The sequence below is a fragment of the Dermacentor variabilis genome, chromosome 1 (genome assembly GCF_050947875.1).
Source record: "Dermacentor variabilis isolate Ectoservices chromosome 1, ASM5094787v1, whole genome shotgun sequence".
NCBI lineage: Eukaryota > Metazoa > Arthropoda > Arachnida > Ixodida > Ixodidae > Dermacentor > Dermacentor variabilis.
In genome coordinates, this window is record NC_134568.1 from 160,874,295 (window position 1) to 160,886,780 (window position 12,486).

At 45.9% G+C, this 12,486-nt stretch overlaps 1 protein-coding gene across 1 annotated transcript in view; it reads left to right on the top strand.

The window, feature by feature from the left end:
• Nucleotides 1-11,619: 11,619 nt before the first annotated feature.
• Nucleotides 11,620-12,486, top strand: part of LOC142587622 (alpha-(1,3)-fucosyltransferase C-like) — a 58,643-nt gene continuing 57,776 nt past the window's right edge. Inside the window, exon 1 of the mRNA XM_075698784.1 lies at nucleotides 11,620-11,858. The gene's annotated coding sequence lies outside the window, so the exon portion shown is untranslated. The remainder of the gene's footprint in view (nucleotides 11,859-12,486) is intronic.

Here is a 12,486-nt window from a genome sequence, read left to right on the forward strand (position 1 = left end):
GAACAATCTTGTCCATACAGAAAGTAATCTTGTCACAAAAAGTTATTGCGCAAACACATTTCGCACTGACTGCACGTTTCACAGCTTCTAGAGGCGATCGTCTAAACCAGACTCACTTAAAAAGTTCAAAAGTGATTTTATGACACGCTGGGCACAGTGAACACTCCTCCACGTGCCCAAAAGCTTTTCTTCTGAAAAGGGGCGGGAGTCCAAGCTGTAAACTGTAGATTTGAGTGTTCTTCGTTCGGCCGCATATTCAGGGCACACGCGAAGTACGTGAGCTATTGTCTCGAGAGTGTGACAGACGCTACAGCATTCAGAGTCCCGTGCTTGTCCAATCTTGTGAAGGTATCGGTGGGTGTATGCCACACCCAGCCGTAATCGATGAATGAGTGTTTCCTGGCTTCTCCGCAACCGAAGTGGAAGCCGGAATTGTAATCCAGCGTCAAGTCTATGAAGGCGCTCTTGTCGATGTTCGGGGTTGTCCCAATGTCGCGCCGTAGAAGTTTTAAGGGAGGTATGGAGCAAGGCGTTAATGTCATACCGGGAAAAATGAATTTTTATAATAGTTCCGTCAGTGTGCGCCTTTTTTGCTTCCGCGTCAGCCTGTTCGTTTCCAGCTATTCCACAATGGTCAGGAATCCACTGCAGCACGATGGTATGCCCGGAGTGAGACGCCTCAGCAAGTAGAGACATGATGTCATAAACCAGAGGACTATATGCGGTTCTATCACTCATATAATTGCTGATGAGTTGCAGTGCTGGTTTTGAGTCACAGAACACTGTCCACTTTTCGAGACTCTGTGGCAGTATGCAGCGAACTGCTTCTCGAACTCCGGTCAACTCAGCTGCTGTAGACGACGTCCTGTGTCCTATCTTGAACCGTTGTGCGATCCCCATTCCTGGCACCGTGTAGGCCGCCGCGGAAGAGGTCTGTGTCACAGAACCATCTGTAAAAACATGTTCGTTATATCCATACATGTAAGCAATGTATGATAGCGCGAAATGCTTGAGCCTAGCAAGCGGCATCTTCGACTTCTTCGTTATTCCAGGGATTGAGAGTCTCACCGTTGGCTTTGCCATCGTCCAGAGTGGAACTTGGGGTATGTCATACGGTTCGAAGTCCGACGGCAATAAGTCTTGCTGCGACAACACGGCTTCTGAGTAGGCAGACACAGGCCGTACGCTTGTGACGTTCGTGAGTGGATGATTCCTGTGTCTAGTCAGTAGCCTTAGATGCACTCGCAATGGCTCATGTTGCAGATAAACTCGAGCTCGGCACGCACGTGCCTCTGCAATAGTGTCCCAAGTAGACGCACATCGTGGTAGTACTAGGCAAATTCTCAGTGCGCGAGCCTGAGCACTTTCAAGTGTGCGTACAGCAGTTGTACTAACCCGAGAAAGTACAGGCGCACTGTAGCGGAAGTAGCCAACAAAAAGTGCCTGGTAGAGCTGCAGAAGAGATGACTTGGATGGCCCCCATTATTTTCCAGACATATGTCGAATGATCTGAGTAAAGCTGTCTAGCTTTTTTCTTAATCCAGAGAGGTGCTTCGACCAAGATAAGTCACGGTCGATGATGGCTCCGAGAAACTTGTTGTGGGTTACTGAAGGTATAATCTTCCCATCAATCATAACGGGGTAGCAGGCCATTGACTTCCGTGTAAATACCATGGATACACTTTTTTCCGGTGAGAGCTGCAGTCCGCGACTGTTTAGGTATGTCGACGTTATCGACACCGCGCGCTGCAGCTTCATTTGCACTTGCAAGCGCGTTAATCTCGTGGTCCATATACAGATGTCGTCTGCGTACACAGAGACCGAAACTGTGCCTGCGTGTTCTTTGACCAGTCCAATGAGAACGATATTAAATAAGGTTGGGCTCAATACACCTCCTTGAGGCACTCCACGATAGACGGGGTGGTTCTTTGTTTCACCGTCTGGAGTTGTCATGAATATCGTTCTCTCTTGAAGATAGCTGGCTATCCATTGATGCATACGTCCCCCGACGCCACATTCTTCTAGGGCATTTAAAATTGCATCATGTAGAACGTTGTCAAAAGCACCCTTGATATCTAGAAAGACAGCAGCCGTTAATCGACGGCGATGTTTCTGATGTTCAACAGTTGTTACTAGGTCAATGACGCTGTCGATTGACGACCTACCCTTTCGGAAACCTGTCATTGCGTCTGGATATATATTACGTTTCTCCAAAAACCACTCCAGGCGCGTCAAAACCATGCGTTTCATGGTTTTACCTATGCGACTGGCAAGCGCCACAGGTCTGTAGGCAAGCATAGCATGGGGTGTCTTGCCTGGTTTCAATAATGCCACGATTTTGCTTGTCTTCCAGTGTACAGGCACAGATCGCGAGGACGAAGAGAGATTGTATAAAGCCAGGAGCTCTTCAGTCGCTCGAGGGCCTAGATGGCGCAAGGTAGAATAGGTAATGCCATCAGGACCAGGCGCACTTGAGTGTCTTGAAGAGGAAATCGCTGCACGTAGCTCTTGCAGAGTGAATGGGAGGTCGAGACGATCGTCCTTTGTTGGAGGAGCACACCTGAGCACTGAAGCTACCGATGTTGTAGATCCAGAGAGGTGTATGCAGAAATCTTCCGCGATTTTCTTCTCACTGCGCGTCTGGATGATAGCCAAAGCTCGGAAGGGACGTAGCTGTTGTGGAGGAGATGGTAGTGCTCGTACAACATGCCATATTGTGGACAGCGGTTTTCTTGGGTCCAGGTTGGTGCAAAAGGACCTCCAACGTTGTCTGTCGAGCTTGTCTAAGTATCTTTGAATTTTCTTTTGCACACGGCGTGACGTCCTCAAGTCTGATATCAATTTAGTTCGCCTGTATTTCCTCTCGGCGCGATGTCGGACTGCCCGCAGCTCTTCGTATATAACGTCAACGGATGTTCTTGAATTTGATGTTTGGATGATGCGTGTTGTTGCGTGCATTGCTATTCTAATGCGCTCTTCAATCTCTTTCGGTGAAATTACATAGTTGCAGGATTCTTCTAGCTTTTTCTGAAAAGCATCCCAGTCAGTGCATCGTGTATGAGAACTTGGAAGTCTTGTAAACCATCTCAGTTGTACATAAGTAGGTAGGTGATCACTGCCATACGTTTCAGCATCTGCGCACCAGGCAGCAGAAGACGAAAGGCATCGTGAAGCGATAGCTAAATCGAGGCAGCTGCTGTTCGTTGTGCCACGAAGAAATGTTGGTGAGCCATCGTTCAGGATGTCAAGATCATTGCTGCTTGTGAAGTTAAGAAGTTGTCTTCCTCGAAGATTTGTGATCCTACTACTCCAAAGATGGTGGTGCGCGTTGAAATCGCCTACAATAATATGAGGTCCTTGGCAAGAGTCAAGAACAAGTTTCGGGTGTCCAGAGTCAAATCTTCCCCTGGGAGAAATATAGCCACCGATGATCGAGATTATCCGGCGCTTTAGCTTCAGTGTTATAGAGACGTACTAGTTGCTGTTATGCACCGGAACTTGGTTTAGCGAATACGTGAGGTCACATCGCACACATAGTAAAACTTTGCTAGTATTTCCACTTGTCCCAGACGCGAATTGTTCATATCCAGAGAGTCTAAATGGCGATGTCATATTCGGCTCGCATATTACGATAACTGGAAACTGATACTTGAGCACTCTCTGTTTAAAATATCCCAGGCGACCCCGTAGACCTCGTGCGTTCCACTGGAATATTACGGAACCGCTTATCCTTTCCTGTAGTGACAACCTTGAAGTTGATGATGCCATGGCGTTTACTAGCTTTTATACAGCAGCAAGCACTAGTTCTAGTGCGTCGAGAATTTGCACCGAAGCCTTGGCAACGGGCGTCTTAACTCCTATGAGCAGCATTCGCAAGGAACGAATCAACTGTGCAAGCATTGCCTTGATTTGCCCATCCGACGATGAAGGTTCATGTTCACGCTGGCGTTCCGGCTGCACTTCTGTACTCCGAGTTGGCAGGGAAGGCCATATAGTAGTGTCCTTGGTGTTCAGAAGAGTAGACGTGGTTAAAGGTGGCTCTGACGCTTGAGGACTAGCAGGAGCGCGCGACGACTTTTACTGGAGTACAGGTTGTCCTGTTGTCGATGCTGATCTCCTTCTGCGATTACGTGAGCGCCTCTGGCGGTGGTGGACCTTGGTAGCCACTTCTCTGTGTGTAGATCGATCTCGTACCATTTTCCTTCGCACGGAAATTTCAGTCTTTAATTTTGGACAGTCCTTCGACGTTGCCTCGTGCGGCCCATCGCAGTTAGGGCACTTCGAACATTTCTGGACTTCTGGCATTTACGGCACTGCAAGTGCCTATGGATGTATGGACGGACAGGATGTCGCACATAACCCACTTTTACATGTGTTGTTAAGGTCTCTCCCTCAAAAATGAGTTTTATGCACCTCCACCGTCCAAAACGGTGTATGTCTGTGATATGGACAGTTGAGGAGATTAGCGTTGGGAGATCGTCATTATCAATATCTGTATCGACATCGTAGATAACACCGGCGGTGGTGCTGCCTCCTTGTACGATGAATGAGTGGACAAGTATATTTCGTAGCTCAGTTACAGCTTTCAAAGTGTCGAGGATGGTTCGTGTAGTCACATCAACAGTAAGTATGCTTCTTCTGGGATTAATTCGGACCTCTCTGATTTGCCCTGGAGCCAGCCTCTCGAGATAGGCAGTGAGAGTTTGCCTATTGAGGGAATTGAGGTTGCCTGTAGCAGCGACGGGGATGTAGGCGATTGTGTATGCTTGCTGTGTGGGCGGCTTATTGTAGTTAAGTTCACTCACGCTTGATGTCCTACGAAGTTTCCTCTTCAACCGGCGATTTGTGACCTCGGTATATCCGCCGTCAGAATCCATGTCGTCGATGTCTGAGCAGCTCGATGACCTTGGCAGAGTCGCGTTGAGGTGGTCGAGCGCAGCAGATCGACTTGCAGCTTGAAGGCCAGTTCCCAACCTTGGCGGCAGAGGAAGCGGAACGTCCGTCATTGCTTTTGATATCGTACCCGCCACGGGGGCGTCGGTACGCACAAATTTAACCGAAAATCCAGTGCGAAGCAGGACTAGCAGCTGATCAAGAACTCGTCTTCTTCGTCTTGCCGAAGATATCAGAGCTCCATTGTGGGCCTAAGGGCCAACTTTGTGCGCAGCTATTCGCCAACAGGAATATTGACAAAACACAATCGTGCCTCAATAATTTTGGTGCTTGCAAAACGATTATATACTTAGCAGTCGCGCAATTGCCTGGCAGTGAGCTCTTATTGCAGCGATACTCTCAAACTGTCATAGCCTTCACACAATTATGATCGCCTTTGTGGAGGCATATTGGCCTCTAAGGGCTTTGTCACTCTATAGAGTGACGAAGCTGCCAAAGTTCAATATATAGACAAAGTCGTATACGGCTTCGTCCACATGCGGCTGGGGTCAGCACGTTTGGCATGGTTCTATTTTTTTTTCTGGGGGTTTCGAAGCACAGCATACTTTTTTAGCTTCAGACCGTCCAGACCGGTATATCCTAGGAAGTTGCTATCCTAACAACGCTATTGCGCGTTCGCACAACGCTCATTCCAATGCCGGAATGCAGAACCAGCTTGGCAGAACGCTTAGAGCAGTGTACGACTGGGTCACACCGAAAAGCTCGGACTCGGCTCGACTCGCGGGCCTCGCTAGGGCCGGGCCGCGTGCCGCGTAGTAAACAAGTTTCGAGCCCGGACCTCGCTCGAGCTTCGGGTTCAGGTCGGGCTAGGGCTTCTGTCGGGCCCGTAATAAGACCAATCATGGTCTTTGTAACTGCGCAAGGCTGTCGACTTAAAAAATTGCCGCCTTTACACCATTTTAGGTAAAAGGAGACCTGTCGGCTTACGGGAAAGCAGGAGAATGCAGGCCGCGACACAGCAGCGGTACACTCCATGCACCGATTAGTGCACGTTAGCGGCGCTCACCGGTCTCTGCCAAGACGTTACCAGTGACCACCCGTGTGCACCTATGCTCCACCTTTCCAATATTGGCGACTCTAGGGAGCTGTACATGGTGAGCGTAGTTCCTGAGTTATTAAAACCTCGAATTCCTCGAGGCGAGCTTTGCTCTCATATGAGAAATGGACGGCCCGACGTTCTAATGCAGATGGCGAGATGAGAAACAGCGCACCGTCGCACAACAAGGAAAAGTGCATTAAGCAGGGTGAGGGGTGCGGTGAAGTATTCGAGACGTCACAGAGACGGAACAAAACGACGAGATGTTACTCATACTTATCCCGGTCTCATGGGCAGAATACGCAAGAGAAGGGGACAGGGAACAACGCCATACAGATATCTGCAAGACAGAATGGAGTTAGATATTTCATTGCGATCGCGTTCAAAAAAGTGGGCACCTGATTGAATAGTGGAAGGCTCACAGAAAATTCCTTAGACTGTCTTCAGTTGCCCAAAGTATTCTTCGTAATAAAATCCACAAGCGCAAGCAGCAAAAAATAATTGGCGCAGATGGTTACATTTCTTTTTAAAGAGCAGAATACATGCTTAAAGCAGAATAATTTGACAAACTATTGTTTCTGCTCTGAAAAATATTTAGAGTCCGGCCGACACTGATTAATGTGAAAATTTGGGTTGCTTTTATTCATGGACACTTTGGAGCAAGATCTCAGATAGGAAACATATTTTAAACGCTTTATTTGAGCATTCCAGCTCAAGGATTAAGATTGTGCTGTCTGCCATATATATTTAAGAATTGGTTAAAGTCATCGCAGAAACATCTGGTATAGTGGATACGTGAGTAACAGCGTCCAATTAAGCTGCAACATTGAGTGTAGAGAAGGGCCTCACGTTATTCCCTCACACGGGCCTTCACACGGGGAAGCAGACGTCTCTATCGATGGTAACTCCTAAAAATCTGGGCGTCTTGACGTAAAATACATTTTGTCCATTGATGAATATGACGTACAAAGTTATTGCTTCCCGGATAAACGACGCCAGCGCACATTTATGTTACGAGATTTTGCTGCATTCGCAAAAATATGTCCACATTGAAGTCACAGCTTTCTGTACTCTTGCATATATTTGAGGACGTTTTACACAGAGTGTACACGCGAATATGTCATCGGCGTACATTGAGGACTTGACGGCACTGGTTAGGTTTTCTATGTAACAAATATAAGGTAGAAGAGTGTGAGGTCTTCTACCTTACTTTTTAAAGTTCGCGGCACGTGTAGTGTTGAAAGGTCAGGCCGTCTTCGGTGTGCATAATGGCCTCATATGTAAGTAACTGCAAGTGCAGCGATATACTCGACCAAGCGATTCAAGAACATTAAGTATGGTGTGATGGGCAACATTGTCATACGCTCTTTTTAAATAAATAAACAGAGCGATGGATAAACGCTTAGACGTATTTTATTCTTTTAATGTTGGACGCAAGTAACCAGATTGATTAAATTGTCAATAAAGCAACGGTGAGATTGAAAATCAGCTGGGCAAGCTTTCTAGGGTTAGCAGGTACCACTCAAGCTTTGCTAGTATTCGTTGTTCTATTTCCTTCCCTATACGTGGCTACCCAGCGTGATCGGGAGTATGATGTGAGCTCTAGAGGAGATTTGCCAGGTTTGAGGCGCGGTACCAGGAGGTCTTAAATTTTTGATGAACTTTATGTCCTTCCACACTGTAAAAATGTTTAAAGTTTTAAGGGTGTTTTCTTTTCACACTGGTAACACCTTTACCATTAGGGCCTTACAAAATTTTATAGAGGGCGACAACGGAGCTCTAATTAGACGTGCAATGACAAACGATGTATTTGAAAACTATGTAATCATTCTGGCAGCCTTGGGCGCCCAGAAATATCCGAAAGGAGAGTTTCATATCTCTCCCTGCGAAATTCTCTTGTTCGATATATCTGTGGGCCCAAGGCTGTCAGAATGAGCACATCGTTTTCAAATATTTCTTTTGTCATTGCACGTCTAATACGATATATTAGTTTACAACTTACAGACGAGCTCGTAGAGGCTAGTTACAATAACGTCGGTGATATATGTATAGAATGACAAGCCATAAAATTAGAACTGTCAAAGCGGGTAGACAAAAATAATATACTGGGGAAAGTACAGAATGGGTTCAGACCAGGCAGACGCTTAGAGGTGACGTACATTCATTCTGTATATAAAAACTCGTTTCCTAAGTAAGATTTCCAGTTGCTAGTAGCGCTATGTCCTGTGTTATTCTTAAGTCTCCGTTTTAGCAGCGCTTTTCCATCGTGAACGTTTACCATCACGCCAAACTGACAGTTATTCAAAAAGATCATTCCATGTGAAAACTGATTTGGCTCTGTCCTGTGCCCGTGGGAGGAATGGGACAGCACGATGGAGGACGGAGTGTGACAAACCCCCCTGACTTCGCTACATGCTTTTGCCTTTGGTTTAATTGCAGGTTTACGCTCTATAGCTGGCTATTTACTCTTGCATGTTTACGCCTTTCTGATAATTGCTTTTTAGAATACAATTAGGACATTTAAGCACGCGTAGTGCGCGATAAACGAACTGTCCAGGAATCACAGCGATGAAAAGCATGGGAAAAAAGTAGTGCTCAAGAGACAGCTAGCAGAACGAGGGACAAGTTCGCTTCCTTGACGCCGGGTGAAACGGACCTAGAGAAAGTAATTTAACACTATCTGACAACAAACCGCAGTTTGCCAGCACTCGAGTTTCCAGGGGCCTCAGTGAAGTCTGAAAAAAAAAAAGAAAACCTACTTTTTATACGATTATTCTTGCGCGATTATGAAGTAAAATCTCAGTCATCGTCTTTAACGACAAGTTCAAGAGCACTGATGGTATCAGTATAAGTTGTGAAGATCGTGAAAGTAACAACAGAAGCATAAACATTCTTCTTTTCTGCTCATGCGGGCGTATGTGCGGTGTGAAGAAAATGCACTGTGTCAATGCTGTCACAGCCATAAGTGGCAGGGGTAAATAAAAGACATCTAGGTTCTTGTCTGCACTCAGTGTCGATCTGACCACGTATAAGATCGACTAGACAAATTTTAGGGCAATATGTAATATGTCCCATTTTTCCAACGTGATGTTCCACTCCTCCCAATAGAAAGGGTGGAGTGGAGCACATTTCGTTGTTTACAATTTTTACCTTATGTATATATATATATATATATATATATATATATATATATATATATATATATATATATATATATATATATATATATATATATATATATATATATATATATATATACATACAATGTTCAACGACTAATTTCAAATTCATTTAAAGATTGCCTGTGGCAGATAACACAACTCTAGTCCATGAGCGAGTTACTCGAAGAAGCGGACATTACTTGCACAAAGAATTGAAATGCATAATCGAATTATTAACAAAATATCGCTAATTACGTTCTTAACTAATTACATTATGGTACACACTGCAATTCACAAATTCTAGCAGCTGGGACGGTGAGGCATATACAATTGAAAAGAATTATGTGGATGACACCATTTGCGCCGTCGATGACACCATATGCGCCGTCAAACTTCGGGAAAGAAATGCACTGGCGTTCCACTTACTTTCTTAACAAAACGTCGTTTTTGCATTGAAGCACAAAAGTAAATGGAACACCAATGCATTTCTCCGTAAGGTTCGGAAATTAAAATCTCGAAACTGGTGTCATCCTGAGAATTCGTTGCAAGTGGATCCGCCTTGCGAACTCCTCGGCTAAAATTTGTAAATTGCAATATGTGCCATACATTAATTAGTTAAGAACTTAATTAGTGCGTTTTGTAAATTTGTCGAATATGCATTTCCATGTTTTAAGTAGTGTCCGCCTCTTCGAGTAGAACAACTCATGGACTAGAATTGTACTATCTGCCACACCAAATTTTTTTTTTAAATCTTTGGAAGTGTTTGATGAAACATCCGGCATAGTTCTTTAAACTAATTAAACGGTCTCCTCGGGACTGCTTTTACCACAGAAGCCTAAAATGTAAAATAACGAGGTGGTAACTTCACAAGTAATTATGCAAATGGTACCTATGGACTTTTTACCTGATATATGTCAGACGATAGATCCCAGTGCAGTGCTTGAAGCCCGTTAACTTAGTTTTTAACCGCCGATTTAGGTATAGGAAAGTTGACGCTGCTGATTTCTACAGAAATTCCTGCAAATTACAACCAGAAAAGCAATACTGAACTGCCTAATTGAGCGCGCAACTTTCACACCCTTAACAGACGCCCATTAGTGACGCGACTGCTTACGCTTCAGCGTCGGGCGAGCATGACGCGAGTGCCTTTATCAAACCGTGATCACGCACGCTTCATGCTCGCGCGGCATTTGATTCCTGTTGAAACGAACCCGGCTCAGCCGCGTCATCGGATAAGCCGAACAATGGGAAAGTGCTTGTTTGGTTTCCCATATAGTCCCCATCCAAAAACGAAAATTCGCTTAACACGAACCATTCGTTCGCTTAGGCTGAAATCCCGTGGTATGCTCGCTCCGGCAAAAGCAGAGGGTGTTTTCGGAGATGTCACGTACGCCAGTGTCGACAATGATGGTAAAATATGCAGGGATGACACCATGAAAACATTAAGGAAGTCCTCAAGGTGCCTTTGCAGGCTGATGGCGAGGATACTGCCGCTGATATATATATATATATATATATATATATATATATATATATATATATATATATATATATATATATATATAAACCAGAAGAAGCGAGCAACCGAGGGGCCCGATTTTTGCTAATCACAACCGCATGAAGCCAACAGATAACGACGCTTCATTATCTTTAAAATGATTGTAGGGTTTTACGTTCCAAAAGCACGATCTGATTACGAGACGCACCGTGGTTGGGGACTCCGAAAATTTTGACCACCTGGGGTTTTTAGACGTGCATCTAAATCTATAGGTACACAGGAGTTTTCACATTTCGCCCCCATCGAAATGCGACCGCCGTGGCCAGGATTCGATCCCGCGACTTCGCGCTTGGCAGCCCAAGACCAACACCAGCGCAAAACCAGCGCAGCACCAGCGCAACACACACACACACACACACACATGTATACAAGCACGCACACGCACACACGCACACACGCGCGCACATATGCAAGCACGCACACGCACGCACGCACATACACGCACACGCACGCACACGCGCGCACACGCGCGAGCGCACGCACATATGTGCTTAAAGAAGGTGCTCACTTTTTTGAAGTATGTTTACTAGCCAAAGCTTCGGCCGTGCTGCGGCCTTCATCAGAATAAACTAGTATATAATTTTGTTACTAATGGCCCGCATTCTAGCCACCCTTGGAAAAGTGCTGCTGCGGAAACAAATGTTTTTTTTTTTAATATTTCAGGACACGTCGAACGAACACGGGAGTTTTCTCACTGACTCGGATGTATCCGCGAGTAAATATGTTGTATAACTATATTACGCCGAAGACGAAAAATGCGAGGGGCTGGTTATATACGTAATTTACCACATCCGCTACTTGAATTTCTTGCGACAGCAACAGCCGCTGACAGAGGCTACGTAAAGGTGGCTTGCTTAGCGGCCTTCAGAACCGGTTGCCGTCTGTCTCATTGTTGTGCACGGTGCCGCTACAACTTCCCCTCGCTTGCCTTCTCGGTGCCGTAAAAGGGAAGTAGCAGCAAGCGGCGCGAAAAGTGGCGGCAGCCGTCTCCGGTGTATAGTGTGGCCGCCTGCCTTCGAGAAGGGACGCGCCCTTGCCTAGCTGCGGAGCGTTATGTGTCAACTGCACGCGGTTTGAAGCCGTGTACAGTTCCGGCGGGACCATAAGAAGCACCGCAGACAAGAGAAGTGCGATAGTGCCACAAACTTGGGTAAGTGACGTTCCCCGCCGTATATATATACGACAGGAAATACAGCGTTTTAGCTGAAATGTTTCCAGTTCCTTTCGCTGAGACCAGTGTATCCTAACGGTGCGCACACAGCCGCTCAGCGGGAACGCTATATTGCGCGCGCTCTCGCTCCGCTGCAGAGCCGATTGAGCGGAGCATGACGGTGCGTCCGCTTACTTCCTTTTGAAGCCAAGCTGAATGAACGCCTGCATACTACTAACAACCAACTATGTATGTTGAATGAACAATAAACTGAAACTGAAACGTCGCTTGTGCCCCTGAGAGACGCGCTGTGACGCGCTTATCAAAAGTGGGAAACCAGGGCAGTTCTCGCCGGTGCTTATAAGTTCTTGAAATGTTCTCGGAGTGGGGCGTAAACGACGCTCAGCTAATACTGTCTAATGTCAAAACGCCCGCAACGCGTATGGAAGAACTTCTGGGGAAGTAACAAATAGAACGCTAGTGCAATGGGGTGCAAGTTTGCAGAGTGATGCTTCGAAACTGGTACACTGATGTCGCTAAACAGGAACCAGTTTTGAGAGCCTAGTAAGCAGATTCATTAAAAGAAAAACGCAACTTGTTACCTAAAGTAAATAATTAGCCAGTTTTA